Source organism: Mesocricetus auratus, unplaced genomic scaffold, assembly GCF_017639785.1.
Source record: "Mesocricetus auratus isolate SY011 unplaced genomic scaffold, BCM_Maur_2.0 Super-Scaffold_100004, whole genome shotgun sequence".
NCBI classification, from domain to species: Eukaryota; Metazoa; Chordata; class Mammalia; order Rodentia; family Cricetidae; genus Mesocricetus; species Mesocricetus auratus.
The window spans coordinates 22,579,750-22,597,553 of NW_024429189.1; the positions used below are offsets into that span (position 1 = coordinate 22,579,750).

General features: G+C 39.8%; 1 non-coding gene across 1 annotated transcript; it reads right to left on the reverse strand.

The window, feature by feature from the left end:
• Positions 1-10,726: 10,726 nt before the first annotated feature.
• LOC121140648 lies at positions 10,727-10,829 on the reverse strand. Its single transcript, XR_005877565.1, has one exon. It is a non-coding gene; the product is annotated as a U6 spliceosomal RNA (small nuclear RNA).
• Between the last annotated feature and the right edge of the window lie 6,975 nt (positions 10,830-17,804).

Here is a 17,804-nt window from a genome sequence, read left to right on the forward strand (position 1 = left end):
CTTCTATGGAGGGGGCCTTAAATCAGATCATAATATGGTTTGTCACCCCTATAACAGTTGTGTACCGATTGTACCTGTGGTGTTACAGTGAACTTTAAATGATGCAAAAATAGTAAATTAACAATTCCACTATCCATATATTTTAATATGTCCAGTCAAGAATTAGCTCAAAAATATTATAGTGCATTAACCCTGTACATTCCAAAGATGGTACTCATTCTTGATTGGCTCTTATGAGACTACTAATAAACCTTTTGAATACAGTGCCTAAAAGGATGTCTCTATACCTGGTATATCGATCCATACTAAACTGCTTATATTAGCAATATACTTTATGGTAAATGCCTGCTTTTTGTTGGATCAATCTGTAGTTTGATCTCTGATGTGATATACTGGAGACTGAACAGTAAAGGTGGTCACATTGGTGTTGATACCTACCAATGTAACTGACCCCAGGTACGAAAGCCTGTGTAAACTTCCCTTGTTGGAAATACTATGTCCATACTATCATGCTGGTCCGGTTGGGTATTGTTTGTGTGACACTATTGGAAAAGGACAAGTGTATTGGTTTTTTTCCCAGTCTGTCCTATGTATCATTAATATTCTGATAGCTCGCCAGCTGTTGCTGAGACTCCATACCTCTTTCTCCCACAAACATTTGCCTTTATTAAGCTTTACAGTCACTTTGATATCTGTCTTAGGGTTTCTGTTTCTATGAAGAGACAGAATGACCTCACAACTCTTATAAAGGAAAGCATTTAATTGGGGTGGCTTACAGTTCAGAGCTTCAGTGCAGTATCATCTTGATGCAACATGGTGGCATGCAGGCAGACATGATGCAGGAGAAGCAGCCAAGTGTCGTAATTTTGACTTGTAGGCAACAGGAAGTGGTCTCTCCCACTGGGCACAGCTTGAACATATATGAGACCTCAAAGCCCACCTCCACAGTGACATACTTCCTTCAACAAGACCTCACCTACTACAACAAGACTTCACCTCCTAAAAGGGCCATGCCCATTGGGGGGGCATTTTCTTTCAAACCACAAAAGAACTGAACTACCTACTTAAAATTGCTTTATACTTTTTAAGATTTTTTATTTGTAATTATACATATATGCGTGGTGAGTTATGGGATGGATATTCACATGAATATAGGTGCCTGCAGAGGGCTTTGAATGCCCTGCAACTGGAGTTACAGGTATTTGTAAGATCCCTGATGCAGTTGCTGGAAACTAAACTTTGGTCCTATGCAAAAGTAGCACTCCTTTTTAACTATTAAGACTCTCAGCCCTGCCTTAGTTAGGTTTCTAGTGCTGTGTAGAAACACCATGACCATGGCAACTCTTATAAAGAAAAAACATTTAATTGTGGCTTGATTACAGATCAGAGGTTCAGCCCATCATGGCAGGGAGCATGGTGGCATGCAGGTAGATGTGATGATGGAGCTGAGAGTGCTACATCTTGACTCTGAGGTAACAGGAAGTTGACTGACACATTGAGCAGTATCTTGAGTATATGAAACCTCGAAGTCTGCCCTACAGTGGCACATTTCTTCCAACAAGGCCATACCTACTCCAACAAAGCCACACTTCCTAACAGTGCTACTCCTTATGATAGTATGGGATTTATGGGGTTATGAGAGACAATTACGTTCAAACTACCACAATCACCAAGTTTCTTTATTTTTAATTATGTGTCATGTGTTTGAAATGTATTTTTGTTGCTACAGATGCTCCTTGATTATATATTTTAACTGTTGGTAGTATTGTAAATGCACCAGAACCAACTTCCCCATTGTTTCTAATTTATAAAAGTTATTTAAAAACTGTTGCATGGAATATCCTTGTACATGTTTCCTGTTGCTTGCTTGCAAAGGCTAGGGTGTATATTCCTGCATGGAATCATGTTTATTTGCATCTTATTCCATACTGAGTATTGGTGAGGGCAAGTATCCTGGGCATTAATATTTCCAACATTTTATTGTTCATGTGGCATTCATGGTGGCTTTTCAGAGGACCCTTTCCCTGCTTTAGAAAACATTATTTTCCTGCTGTGTGAATGTGAACATTTTTGATGAACAGAAATCAAGACTTATCAAATGATTCTCTGCATTCACCAAGATGCTTTCATTCAATCAATTTGGGTTATAAAATGTACTGACAGATTTAAACTTTTTGCATTGTAAGAAACTTTCCCTAAGTTCTAAGTAAGTTATATTTCACTCTTCAAAAGATTGTTTTCTGACTAAGGCCCCAAACCACACTGCTACCAAGCCTAAAAACCTGAGTACATCCCTGGGACTCACAGAGTGGAGAAAGTCCCAAAATTCACCCCTTGACCTGCACTCATTGAAATACAAACTCCTACACATTTGATAGAGACAAAACAGCACTGCTGTTGGAAGTGTGAGCTATTCTGAACACTACAGATAGAATCTTCTCAAAAGTAGATTTACCATATGGTCCAGGGGTACCACTCCAGGGTATTTAATCAAAGAACTACAAGGCAATATACCACAGACATACTCGCAACCCACTGTTTGTAACAGCACCATTCACAATGGTCAAGCTTTGGAACCAACTCTTGTATCCAACAAGACATGGAAAAGGAAAATGTGGTGTGTATTCATAAAGGGATTTTTTACCCATAAAGAAGAAAGTTACATCATTTTCAGGAAAATGTTTACGACTGCAGATAATGATATTAATCAGAATAAGATTGCTTTAGAAAGACAAACGGGACTGGTGGAGGGGAAAAAGATGAGAAGAATGGGAATGAGGGGGATACACCTAATATACAGTATATACTTGTAGAAAAATGTCTTTATATGACACAGAACCACATGCAATGAGAGTTGTTTTTAATTTGTTTTTGAGACATGCTTTCTCTGTGTGTAGCCTTGGCTGTCCTGGAACTTGCTCTGTAGACTCATTTGGCTTTGAACTCACAGAGATCCACCTGCCTCTGCCTCCCTAGTGCTGAAATTAAAGGCGTGTGCCACCACTGCCCAGTTGTTTTCAATTTTTAATCACACTTTAGTTGTTTATTTATTTGTGTGTATGCTTACACACACAAATAGGCACACATACCATGGTCCATGAAAGTATACACAAGTTGGTTTATCATCTTTGTCTTTTTGTCCTATATTTGGGCAGATATTACCAATTTATCTTTCAAATTCCAGTCAGGGTTCTCACCTTTCCCAATTATGTTGAAAATTTTCAAGTTAAAATCATTTAAATGTTCTTTCCAAATAATGTTGTGTTCTTATGCTGCTTCCCCCTTTTCTCCAAATCTCTCTGTAAGAGTTTCTTTTACTTTATCGTGGGCAGTCTGGTTTCATGAAAACTGCTTTGAACTTTGCTTGTTCCTGCCCTTTTTCTGTTAGGGCTTTCCACAATAGTGTGCAATAGTGGCTTCCTCTTCATACTGAATAAGAAGGAAGTAAATATCCCAAAGAGGGAAAATGTAACTAAAAAGCTATCTAGAGTATATGACCAAGAAAAAGGAAAATTTAAGTCCACATAAAGACTTTGCACCCAACTGTGCAGAAGTTAATGGGTAAATACCACAATTCATAAAACCATACCAGAATATGAAGAGCCTCTGAGCCCTCAACCATACACAAAGAATTACAGGACACTCAGGAATGCTGAAAACAGGAGGAGTAGTCTTCCCCAGGGGAAAGCAGATCAGTTGGTTACCTAATATCAGATGATTCCCACTGAAAACATACATACAAGTAAAACTAGGCAGATTGGGCGGGTTATATTTAGGAATGTATATGTACATATGTATATGCATGCAATAACAATTAATGAAAAAAGAGACCATGACATTGAAAGAAAGCAAGGAAAGATTCTTGAGGAAGTGTTTGGATGGTTTGGAGGGAGGAAAAGGAAGTGAGAAATTTAACCTCAAAAACAGTTTAAAAGAGTGAGTAGTATTTGTATATATTACAATGTGCATTATCTTAAAAACAGTTATCTTAAGTAAAAGAAGTAAGGTGGAAGAGAACATGACTGGTTAAAAAATGTATGATCACACTTACATAAACACATCCAGAATAGGCAGATCCAGAGACATAGAATAGATCAATAATAGTTCAAAGAGCAAAGGTGCAAAGCGAAGCAAATTTCTTGCATTTGAACTTTCTGGCAGGAATGACACAACATCGTAAATATACTAATACATACTAAATCCATAGACTTGTTCAGTTACCCATAATTGTGTGTGTGTGTGTGTGTGTGTGTGTGTGTGTGTGTGTGTACAGTCTTATTAATTTTAAGTTCATTGTAGCATAATCTGCCTGGAATAGTTCTTTAGAAAAATCCCACACTGTATGGCAGATGAGAAGTGGGGCTAACTCTCCCACACTTATGCCCTCAGAGTCTGCTCACCTGTACCATCATCATCAGGGTCAGCTTTCCTAAGTCACCCAGGTGAGGTGCAGGAATTGCTCTCCCAAGTGCATGTCAACTATTGTCAGTATACAAGTCTTGTTTAAGCAATCTCATGATTGATATTTCCTGGGTGCATCATCTCATTCATGTCAAAAGACACTGTATAGTAGCAGGTATTCAGGTAGTCTGGCTCTTAAAATCTTTTCTCCCCTCTTTCTGAAATTATTTCTGAGCATCAGATATAGGGATTGCATTATAAATGTTCAAATTGGGATTGGGCACCCCATGGTCATTTCTCTGTATTCTGACCAGTAGTTGATCTCTGTAGTAGCCTCCACCTGCTACAGAAATTAAACCATGTAGTGTAAGATGTAAAGTAACAACATTGAATCATTATTTAACTCAAAACACTGAAGTTTCTATTAGTGAAGAATTTCTGAACAAACATTTCCCAAACTTGAGGGTAAGACCCTATTGCTGGGGGGGGGGGGAGGGGAGGGAAAGGGACATGAGATTGCCATGTGAAGAAACCTTGTTTCTAATTTGAATTTAAATTTAAAAATAAAATTTTTTAATAAAAAACACCAAAAACCAAAAAAAAAAAAAAAACACCCCACCCCAGTTGTTATAGAATTGAATAGTTCAAACCACCCCTTCAATTAATGAAATTTTGCTTGGATATTCAAAATGTATTTAATATAATGAAGGTAGTGAGAATTATATCAATTGTAGAAGGATTGTATACTAATTATGAATAATATTTTTAAATTGGTTTAAACATCTATTAGTCTAATGCTTGTGCTCATTGTAGAGGGGAGCTTGAGGTGTGGTCTTCCTTTCTGTGCTCTTTCTGGTGGGTCAGTGGATCCAGTAGGAAGATCAGGGAAACGCTCCTGTGGTTCTTTGTTTTTTTCTGTGTAATTGCCCCAAATAAATGCACATTTATCATTAAAAAAGACCCTATTGCTGGGAAAAGCGCACACTATGAACACACGACTTGAAGGCATGCAAATGGATCTGATCTGAAAGTCTGCTCACTGAAGACTAGCTATCATAATAATCAAAGAATGGATGGAGAAAATGTGGTACATTACACAATGGAGTACCACTCAGCAGAAAAAAAAACAATGGAATCTTGAAATTCGCAGGCAAATGGATGGAACTAGAAAATAACCATCCTGAGTGAGGTAACCCAGTCACAAAAAGACAAACATGGTATGTACTCACTCATATATTGATTTTAGACATAGAACAAAGGAGTACCAGCCTACAGTCCATACCACCAGAAAAGATAGGAAATAAGGAGGACCCTAAAAGAGACAAACATGGTCCCCCAGAGAAGGGGAATGGGACATGTTCTCCTGAGCTAATTGGGAGCATGGGGGTAGAGGAGAGGCAGTTAGGAGAAAGAAAAGGGGAGAAGAAGAGGCGAAAGGAGGACAGGAGAGAGCAGGAGATCAGGTCAGGGGAAGAATAGAGGAGAGCAAGAAGAGAGATACCATAATGGAGGGAGCCATTATAGGTTTAAAGAGAAATCTGGCACTAGGGAAATGTCCAGAGATCTACAAGGTTGACCCCAGTTAAAAATCTAAGCAATAGTCGAGAGGCTACCTAAATGCCCTTCTCCAATAATGAGATTAATGACTACCTTATATGCCATCCTACAGCCTTCATCCAGTAGCTGATGGAAGCAGAAGCAGACACCCACAGCCAAACACTGAGCTGAACTCTAGAATCCAGTTGCAGAGAGGGAGGAGTGATGAGCAAAGGGATCAAGACCAGGCTGGAGAAACCCACAGAAACAGTTGACCTGAACATGGAGTTTCTCATGGACCCCAGACTGACAGTTGGGAAAACAGCATAGTATTGTTCCAGATCCCCTGAACGAGGATGTTAGTTTGGAGGTCTGGTTGATCTATGGGGCCTCTGATAGTGGATCAGTATTTATCCCTAGTACACGAATGGAATTTGGGAGCCCATTCCACATAGAGGGATACTCTCTTATCTTAGATATATGGGGGAGGGTCTAGGCCCTGCTCCAAAGGATATGACAGACTTGAAATCCTCCATGGAAGGCCTCATCCTCCCTGGGGAACAGAAAGGGCATGGGACAGGAGGTTGGTGGAGGGCAGGAGAGGAGGGTAGGGAGAAGGAATTTGTATTGACATGTAAAAGAAGCTTGTTTCTAATTTAAGATAAAAAAATAGTCTACCTCTCCCCCCACACACACACAAAGAAAGCAACTAAGAGAGAAAAGCCATCAGTAGTTCTGTCCAGGTATACAGCCTGCAACAATGACTATAAAACCACGGTGGCTGTCTTGGAAAGTGTCTTAGGGTTTCTATTACTGCACTGAAACACCATGACCAAAAAGCAAGCTGGGGAGAAACGGTTTATTTGACTTACACCTATATATTGCTGTTCATCATTGAAAGAAGTCAGGACAGGAACTCAAACAGGACAGAAACTGGAGGCAGAAGCTAGTGCAGAGGTCATGTACTGGTGCTGCTTACTGACTTGTTCCCATGGCTTGCTCAGCCTGCTTTCTTATAGAGCCAAAGGATGGCACCACCCACCATGGGCTGGGTCCTCCCCTAATGATCACTAATTAAGAAAATGCCCTATAGCCAGATCGTTTGTTTTATTTTGTCTTTTTTTTTAAAGCAGGGTTTCTCTGTATTGTTTTGGAGGCTGTCCTGGAACTCGCTCTGTAGACCAGGTTGGCCTCGTACTCCCAGAGATCTGCCTGCCTCTGCCTCCCAAGTGCTGAGATTAAAAGCATGCATCAATGCCCGGCATACAGCCAGATCTTATAGAGGTATTTACTCAGTTGAAGTTCTTCCTTTTGGATAACTCTAGTTTGTGTGTCAAGTTGACATAAGACCAGCCAGCATGCAAGATATTTTTGACGGTGCAATAGTGGCACTGTTATCTTGAGGATAACCAACAGCTGCCTAACTGGACTTAAGCCCTACTCAATAGGAGGGAATCCATACCTGGTACTATAAACTTGGTCAGCTACCCATCCCTGGAGAGGCCATGGAACATAGAGAAGAATCTGCTAGTGACATTTTTCTAAACTAGTATAGTTTCTAACTGTACTCTAGACAAGTATATCCAGAGATAAGTGTAGCTCTAATCCCTCATCAATAAGCTTCTTTTTTGCAGCAGATGGGGACTATTATTAAGATCCACAACTGGTGAAAACATGGAGAGAATAAGTGACTGATACATCTGCAGTAAAACCTCTATATGTAAGGCTCTGGGGATATCATGGAAAAGGAGGCAGAAAGATTGTAAGAGGCAGAGACTTAGGACGTGTGCTGTTAGATAGTGTCTCCCGACATGATGAAGAAAATATGTCTATGAACTTCCAATAATATGATTGCCTGAGTAAGACCAGCATATTGACAACAATACTTGATATACCAATGTGGACATGGGACATGGTCCCACCCCTAGTGAAGAGCTACTTATAGTCAATGGTTGTTGATAGAGGGAGAATCAGTTTCTTCTAGGAACGAACTGCATTGGCTGTTCAGTCCCAAGTGCCCAGCACTGGATGCATGTAATATGAGCAAAGCTAAATGCATGTAGTAGGTTATATGCATTTGTATACACATATACAATTACACATACATATATGAAATGGTAATAATTAAAGAAGAGATTAAAATTTGGAGAAGGAATATAGGAGGAGTTGAAGGGGGATAAAGAGGGGTAGAAGTAATATAGATGTAGTGCTTATGTATGAAATTCTCAAAAACAGTATTAAAATAAAAATAAGAAGGAAGTATATTTCTTTGATCATATTTGGGTTACAAAGAATATCCCTAAAGTAATTTGATTACTTGTTTTCATAGCTGATTATGCAAAATTTAATACTTAACTGCTTCCAGATCATTTAATATATGTGATTTTTGTCTTCCAACTAAATTAGTTGGAAGTTAAATATAAGAATTAAGATTTATGCATCTTTATATGTTTCAGAGGGGTAAGCACTACATTGGACAGATACCTATAATATGTAAGTATTTTGACTAATTTAAGCATATCTCTTTACCATCTTCATAATTCCTAATTAATTTATCAAGGATTCTGGTTAGTTAGGCTTTTATAATGGTTATATTACTGCATATTAAACGTCTTAAGATTGTTCCTCAACTTTACATCAGGCCTCTTGAGTTTTTAATCACTTAGTCTTAATGACTAACTCTGGCCACTCATAAGAGTAATGGCCCATTCATGTATTTAATCTCCTTCAATAATTGGTGCAGTTCATTGAACCCAATAGTTCAAATGCTGTGCTTGGTCTGGCAACTAAACGCATCTGCAGTAAGTATGACAACCATTCAAAAGGGGGGTTAGTCTGTGGCAATGTTGCCGTCTCCATGCAATGGCTAGCGGGAAGCCCACTGGTGGCCAGGGGGACATGAAGCAGTAAAGACCAAACAGTGGAATTCTAGATGGGGGCTTCTAGATCTGGAACTCACTAGACTGTCTTCTCAAAGGCTTTATAATTAGGGAAGGCCAGAGGCACAACTCAGCCCTAATTACATATGCCAGATGCAGCCACTGCCATGACTTAAAGTATGAGACCCTGGGGCTTTTCAGAACTTTTGGGTTCCTGACTCCCAGACACAGAAGCTGTATTTGTCATCAACTAGTTCAGAAAAATTTTCAATCAGTATCTTCATATGATAATCAAAAGGTTCTATTCTAGAAGTTTTAGCTGGGGTAATCCTTGTGGATTCATGAGAATTTCTGTAGCACCAGATTTCCCCCTAACCCCATAATGGCTCCCTCTATCATGATATCTCTTTCATTGCTCTCCCACTCTGTTCCCAACCGCCATGCCCTCCCTTTTACCCCCTCCCAGTTTACCCAGGAGATGGTAACTATTTTCCCTTCCTAGGAAAACAGTGTGTCTCTTTTAAGGTCCCCTTTTTTACCTAGCTTCTCTGGAATTGTGGATTGTAGCCTGATTATCTTTTGCTTGACATCTAATATCCACTTATGAGTGGATACAGTGTTTGTCTTTCTGGAACTGGGTGACCTCATCCAGGATTTTTTTCTAGTTCCATCCATTTGTCTGCAAATTTCAAGATGTCATTTTTTAATACTTTTTTCAATTTTATTTTATGGGCATTGGTGTGAGGGTTTCAGATTCCTTGGATTGTAGTTGTAGACAGTGGTAAGTTGCCATGGTCATACTGGGAATTGAATTCAAGTCTTCTGGAAGAGCAGTCAGAGCTTTTAACCACTGAGCCATATCTCCAGCCCCACTGTCATTGTTTTTACTGCTGAGTAATACTACATTTTGTAAATGTACCACATTTTCTTTATCCATTCTTTGGTTGATAGGCATCTAAATTGTTCCCAGATTCTGGCTACTACAAATAATACTGCTATGAACATAGCTGAGCAAATGTCCTTGTGGTATGATTGTGTGTCCTTTGGGTATATGCCCAGGAGTGGTGTTGCTGGGTCTTGAAGGAGATTGAGTCCTAATTTTCTGAGAAACTGCCATATTGATTTCCCAAAGTGGGGGTTTAAGTTTGCACTCCCACCAGCAAAAGTGGAGTTTCCCCCTTACTCCACAGCATAAGCTGTCATCAGTGTTTTTGATCTTAGCCATTCTGATAGGTATAAGGATAAGGGTGTCTGAATGGACCTTCTCCTTTGATCACTAGTGAGTACCCTAATTGTCATCATAGACCCTATATCTAGTAACTGATGGAAGCAGATGCAGTGACCCACAGCCAAGCACTGGGCTGAGCTCCTGGAGTTCGGCTGAAGAGAGGGAGGAAGGATCATATGAGCAATGTGGTGTCAGGAGCATGATGGGGAAAACCAGAGACAGCTGGCCCAAGCCAGTGGGAGCTCACAGGCTATAGACTGAGGTGGGGAACCTGCTCGGGACTGAAGTAGGCCTTCTGAACGTGGGTGACAGTTATGTGGCTTGATATTTTGGGGAGGGGACTGGCAATGGGACCAGGACCTATCCCAGGTACATGAACTGTCTTTTTGGAACCCATTCCCTATGGTGGGATACCTTGCTCCACCTTGACAGAGGGGAAGGGACTTGGGACTGCCTCAACTTGGTATACCAGACTTTGTTGACTCCTAAAGGGAGGCCTTACTCCTGCTGAAGAGTGGATGCGGGTAGGAAGGGGAGATGAAGGGGGGCAGGAAAAGGGGAGGGAGGGGAAACTGAGGTTGGTGTGTAAAATGAAAAATAAATTTTTAGAAAACATGTTCTATTCTAATTAAAGATTAGAATTTATGAGAGTGACATGAAAATGAGTATCTAGCTAGAAAACATGGAATACGGATGCTTCACAAATTTGCACGTCATCCTTGAGCAAGCACCATGCTAGTCTTTTTTGTATCATTCCAACTTTAATATATCTACTGCTGAAGCAAAAACTCTGCTATGATTTTTGAGAGGAAGAAGCAATTGTTTATTCAAGAGTGCTGAATTTCTGGATAGTAAGGTCAGTTAAGCTCTGGCAAGTCTCCTTAAGCTGGGGAGCAAATCAAAATACTAACAACCAAAACTTAGGAGTTGGGGTAGGAGAAATCATCCTATTAAAAAAAACAAGATTTTCTTCTCTCCATGCACCAACATCTGGATCTATCCTCCTGTCTTTAAAATGACTTTGGTTCTCAGAGACAATCAGTTAAATCTAAGATCTGATCTATGATAATTAACATCACAAAGAAAACTTATCAAAATGTATGTCTTAGAGTTTCTATTGCTGTGAAGAGACACCATAACTATGGCAACTCTTAGAAAGAAAATTATTTAATTGGAGTGACTTACATTTTCAGAGGTTTAGTCCATTATCATCATGGTGGGACACCATGACATGCAGGCAAACATGGTGCAGGCTACATCTTGATCCAAACGTAACAGGAAATGAACAGAGATACTGGGCATGACTTGATCATATATGAGACCTCAAAGTCTGCCTCCACAGTGACACACTTTCTCCAACAAGGTCATACTTACTCCAACAAAGCCACATCTAATAGTGCCATTCACTAAGAGCTTATGGGAGCCAGTTACACTCAAACTTCCATGCTTTATAGGTTTTTGCATCTTTCAGGTTTTCCCCATAGGTAGTTTTAGTTTCAAATACTTTATGAACAGCTATATTTAAAATACTGCAATTGAATGACAATGGAAACTGAATGGATGTAACATTATAAGTGTATCCAAGAACAAAATAGAATATAAACATTTAAAAACAGAAAACTGCAAAAAATGACATTTCAACATTAAGGATGTAGGTTAAACTCACATCTTGAGGGATTTTAATTAGATAGAAAACATTTAAGGACGTAATGAAACAGAAGAGAAAATTTGTTAATTTGTGTAACTGTGTTTCATGAGAACTTACCATGATAGTGTAAGTAAAATACAAAACACAAAGAATGTAAAATAGTAAATTCCCTAAGGTGGGACAAAATAAAAATTAAGAAAATACTCATAGAGGTGACTCATCAAATGATCTAATTGTCATCATTTGATATGGGCATAATATAAAACAGGTTATAAGTATTCAAGAGCTTATTATGAGATAATTGTGAGATATTATGATTAGTAAGCTCCCTGGGAAGAGAGTCAGCACTTCAGCAGGTTTTACTGTCATTCATGGTGGCCTGCCACTGTTGATAGAAAGAGACGTGCTAGTTGGTATCAATGTTAACTTGTCACAAATTAGAATCACCTGAGTTGGGATCCTCACCAGTTGACAACTGTTTTCAGAATTGTCCTGATTGCAATGACTGACTGGGAAGAGCCACCCAGTGTGAGGAGCACTTTCTGGTAGGAGCCCAGATTTGATGAACATGGAAGAGGGAAGAATATTCACTGTTTGACTTCTTGCCTGCTCAGCCTCAACCTTTGCTGCCAAATGCCTGTCTTGGTTGCCTTGATGATGGGCTCTAACCTGTGAAATGTAATAAACCCTTGCCTTGCTAAGTTGCTTCTGTTATTTTTTTTTTAATCACGACAACAGAGAAGTAAACTAGGAAAAGAAATCAGGAATAAGTAACCACCCATGACAAGATGATTGGTACTTTGGGCAAGATGACCCTTGTAATTGTTGGGAATTTATGATCCTGTCAATTCTGAGATGATGGGAGCCATTTTACAACTCTGAAATATACGGGTGATTGACACCAGTCTAATAATGCTGTCCTGCAGGCTCATGTCTGCTTGAGAGACTTCATGGGCTGTCTTCCCCTTAAGAAACTCAGTTGTCTTTGGCTCCATCTTTATATCCATTCTAAGGCTCATTATCTATAAATATGTTTGTTATTTTGGATTCTTCTTTGAATTATTGTAACATCTTTTTCTTACCTCATTAGTGCACTAGAGATAATATATTTTTTCTTTTGATGTGTTGGGGATCAAATCCAAGGGTTTGTATACGCTGGACAAGTACACTATCTCTGACCTACACTCTTAGCTCCAAAGAAAATCTTTACTGTGAGGTTGCCTTCTTATCTGTGTCAAAGTCACAATTAGAGTGCTTTCTTTTGAAATGTGTCCTTTAACACCACTTAGGAAACAAAATTTACTCTATACCCAATTAGTTGGAATGAGTGACCAGAACATCTATTGCAATGGCATGCTAAATCTTCTCACACTAATTAAACACATTCTTTGCTTAGTGGGCATGTTAAAGAAGTTTCTCCTCTAATTAGTTCCTCACTAATCAATCATTTTTCAGTCTGATTGTCTTCTCTGTAGGGAGGCAGGGAAGTAGGGCTTCTGCCTGTGTCTGCACTGAGGATTTGGTCTGCATGACTGCTGCTTTTTCTGTTCTTACATGGATGATCACATTACATGAAGTGCAGAACTGTCTGTTTACTCTTCCTGGGAGATCACATTTTATGTAGAATTATGAAGTTCCTGTTCCTTCTTGGATAATGGGAAGAATTTATGCTATGTCTTCAGTCAAGCAAGCATATCACCAGGCAGTTTCTGAGTTCTTGGAAAGATTCTACAATGTGTAAGATACATCCTTGCCTCACCGATAAATTCAAGTCAATAAAAATCAATAAAAGACTAATCTGATGACTACTAAGGTTGTAGTAGAAGTTCAGAACAAGGAATAATCAGCATAGACTGGCATAGTCAGAAAAGGCTTTCCTAAAAGAGGTGGTCTGGGTGTGTTTGTACTCTGAAATTTGTATGTTGAAACCCAACCCTAATGGGATAGTGTTAAAAGGTGAGCTTTAGAAGACTGTTAGGTCACAAGGTCCCAGACAATCATGGATTGTGTTAGTACTCTTGTAAAAGAGGGTCCCTGTGGTGGTTTGAAAGAAAATGGCTCCCAAAAGGTGTGACACTATTAGGAGGTATGGTCTTGATGGAGAAAGTGTGTCACCGTGCAGGCAAGCTTTGAGGTATATGTTGCTCGGTTCCCTCAGTGTTGACAGTCAGTGGACTTGCTGTTGCCTGCAAGATGTACCACACTTGTCTGCCTGTAGGCTGCCATGCTCCCTGCCATGATGATAATAGACTGAACCTCTGAAACTGTAAATGAGTCACCCCAATTAAATGTTTTCTTTATAACAGTTGCCATGGTCATGCTGTCATACAAAACCCAAACTTAAGGTATCATCGGTTTTAAACAAGAAAGATCCATTTTCTGGTTTGTGTGTGGACCTTACCAGGCGTTTAGCCTGATGCTACCTTAAGTCTGAATTTCACACCCTTCAGAAGCATGAGAAATAAAGACCTGCCTAACTCCAATTTGACTTCATCTCAGTTTAGTTCCTAATATCAGCCACATGGCTCATCGCATATATTAGTTACTTTTTTTTGCTGCTGTGATAAAACACCACAATCAAAACAACTCATGGAAGTAAGAGTTTATTTTGCTTTACAGTTCCAGAGAGGTAATGGTGTGTAGTCAGGGCAGTGTGTGATAGGCATGGTGGCAGGAGCAGGAAGTTGATAGCTCACGTTCTCAACCACAACTGCACAGCAGAGGTCGAACTGGAAATGGGCCAATGCTTTACACTCCCAAAGCTCACCCCAGTGATCTACTTCCTCTACCAAAGGCTGCATCTTCCCATAACTTCTCCAAACAGTGCCATCAACAGAGCAAGTGGTCAAATGTTCCAGCCAATAGGGAGAGCTTTTCATTCAAACCACTACATGCTATTTTGTAGCCTGAGCAGACTAAGATGAATGGGAATTAGGTATCTGTGTCAGAGCTTATAACTTGTAGAAATAGGGACTTCTAGCCTGGGATACATATTTGTATTTCAGGAAATCTCCAAAATTGTTTCCAAAAATTTAGACATACTTAGGAATGTGCATTTTTTTCTTATGAGAAACTCCATAACTTTTGTCAGCTGCTTATAGGTGTGTGTGTGTGTGTGTGTGTGTGTGTGTGTGTGAGAGAGAGAGAGAGAGAGAGAGAGAGAGAGAGAGAGAGAGAGAGAGAGAGAGAGAGAGAACTGAAAAATAAAGAGGCAGCTCTTAAATCTTTGTGCCAAGGAACAACCCCCAGGAAATTGCAAACCATTACAGTTGATTTCATCTCAACCCTTAAAGCAGTGATGTACCAGATAGTCTGTAATGTCCCTAAAGGAACAGGGTTAAAACATTTGTACATTTGGATGCACATAGGAATCTTACATTTAGACGTGAAATAGTTTCTGCTTTATATTGCAAAAGTTTAGAGGTAAACCAGGGCCCATTTCCTGATCAGCTGCCTGTGCTTGGGGTCTACCACTGTGACTTCCCTTCCAGCAGCTGGACTCAATGTAACCCACTATCCTAGTCTCCTGCTCCACCCATGGAACTAGGTAAACCAGGGCCCAATTCTGGGCTGGCTGCCTGTGTTTGGGGTCCACCACTGTGGCTCCCATCCCAGCGGCGGGAGCAAACTCACCCCAGCATCCCAGTCTCCTGCTCTGCCTACAATACTAAATTAACCAGCGCCTGTATCTATGCTGCCCTCCTGTACCTGGGGAATACCAGTGAGACTTCCATCCATCCCGGTGGGATACAAAGCACCCCAGCACTTTAGTCCATTTCTCCAACCACAAGACCAGGCAGAGGAGAGCTACCAGAGCTTGCCTACAACCACCTGGAGGGAACCCATACTGACCAGGAGAGGAAGAGGCTCCTTCTGTACCCACTGGAACAAGGAATGGGAAGGAGAAAATATAAAAACACACACAGCAACAGAAAAACCAATATGACACTGCCAGTGTCTAGAGACACTACACCAACAAGACCTGAACATCCCAACACAAATGAAGCAGAAGAGAATGGCACTAAATACAATTTCATGAAAATGATAGAGGCCCTCAAAGAGGATATGAGAAAATCCCTTAAAGAGATGGAAAAAAAAACAATCCAAAAATTCAAGAAATGGAGGAAAATACAAAGCAAAAATTGCAAGAAACAATTCATTCAGTGCAAGGGCTGAAATCTGAAATAGAAACGATAAAAAAGATAAAAAATACAGTCTGAAGGAATGCTGGAAATAGAAAAGCTGGGCAAATGGACAGGTACTACAGATACAAGCATAACCAACATAATACAAGAAATGGAAGAGAGAATCTCAGGTGTTGAAGTTACACTAGGAGAAATAGATTCATTGACCAAAGAAAATCTTAAGTCCAAGAAATCCCTAGCACAAAATATCCAGGAAATATGGGACATCATGAAAAGACCAAACCAAAGAATAATAGGTATAGAAGGGGAAGAAACCAAGCTCAAAGGGGCAGAAAACATATTTAACAAAATTATAGAAGTCAACTTTCCCAACCAAAGAAGGACATGACATCGAAGGTGCAAGAAGCTTACAGAACACCAAATAGAGTGGACCACAAAAAGTCCCCTCAACACATAATAATCAAGACCCCAAACATACAGAATAAAGAAAGAATATTAAGAGCAGCTAAGGAAAAAGGCCAAGTAACATATAAAGGCAAACCTATCAGAATTACACCTGACTTCTCCATGGAAGCTCTGAAAGCCAGAAGGTCCTGGATAGATATTCTACCAACATTAAGAGACCATGGATGCCAGCCAAGACTACTATAACCTGCAAATCTTTTAATCACCACAGATGGATGAAACAAGGTATTTCATGACAAAACCAGATTTAAACATTGCATATCCACTAACCCAGCCCTACAGAAAATTCTAGAAGGAAAACTCCAACTCAAGGAAGTTAACTACAACCAGAAAAACATATGCAATAGATAACCCCACTTTACCAACAGGCAAAAAAAACAATGTGTGAAATCCACATACAATTCCACCGCCACCAACCATTCCAAAACAAACAAGAATAAGCAATCAAAGGTCATTAATATCCCTCAATAATAATGGTCTTAACTTGCCCATCAAAAGACACAGGCTAACAGAATGAACTCGAGGACAGAATCCATCCTTCTGTTGCATATAAGAAACACACCTCAGCTTCAAAGACAGACATTATTTCAGAGTTAAGGATTGGGAAAAGATTTTCCAATCAAGTGGACCCGAGAAACAAGTGTGTGTGTGTGTGGGGGGGTGCTCTCTCAGCCTGAACACATGGGGAAGGGCCTAGGTCCTGCCCTGGACGAAATGACAGATTCTGGAAATTCTCTCAAGAAGGGTCTCACCCTCCACGGAGAATGATGTGGGGATTGGCCTGGGGGTAGGGGGATGGGAGTGATACTGGTGGAGGGACAAGGGTAGGAGCTGGGATTGACATTTGAAGCATGCATGTTTCTAATTTAAATTAAAAAAAAGAAAAAAAACACTGCAAGGCGTGAAAAACCTCCCTTTTAGCCACTGTCAGGGGAGTTGAAAAAATAATAAAGATTATTGCCTCTGTCAAAAAAAAAAGAAACAAGTGGGGGTAGCAATCATAATATCTAGCAAATTAGACTTTAAAATAAAATCAATCAAAAGAGATGAAGGAGGTAATTTCATACTCATCACAGGAGAAATCAACCAAGACGAAGTCTCAGTTTTGAACATCTATGCCCCAAATACAAAGACATCCACATTTACAAAAGAAACATTACTAAAACTCAAATCACATATAAAGCCCCACACATTTATAATGGGAGACTTCAACACCCCACTCTCACCATTAGACAGGACTACTAGATAGAAACTTAACAAGGAAACAAAGGAACTAATAGAAGTTATGACCCAATTGAGTCTAACAGACATCTAGAGAACATTCCATCCAAACCCAAAAGAATATACCTTGTTCTCACCACCACATGGAACCTTCTTAAAAATCGACCACATACTTGGCAACATAGAAAACCTCAACAGGTACAAAAAGTTGGGATAACTCCATGAATCTTATCAGACCACCACACTCTAAAGTTAGAATTCAACAACAATAACAAACTGCA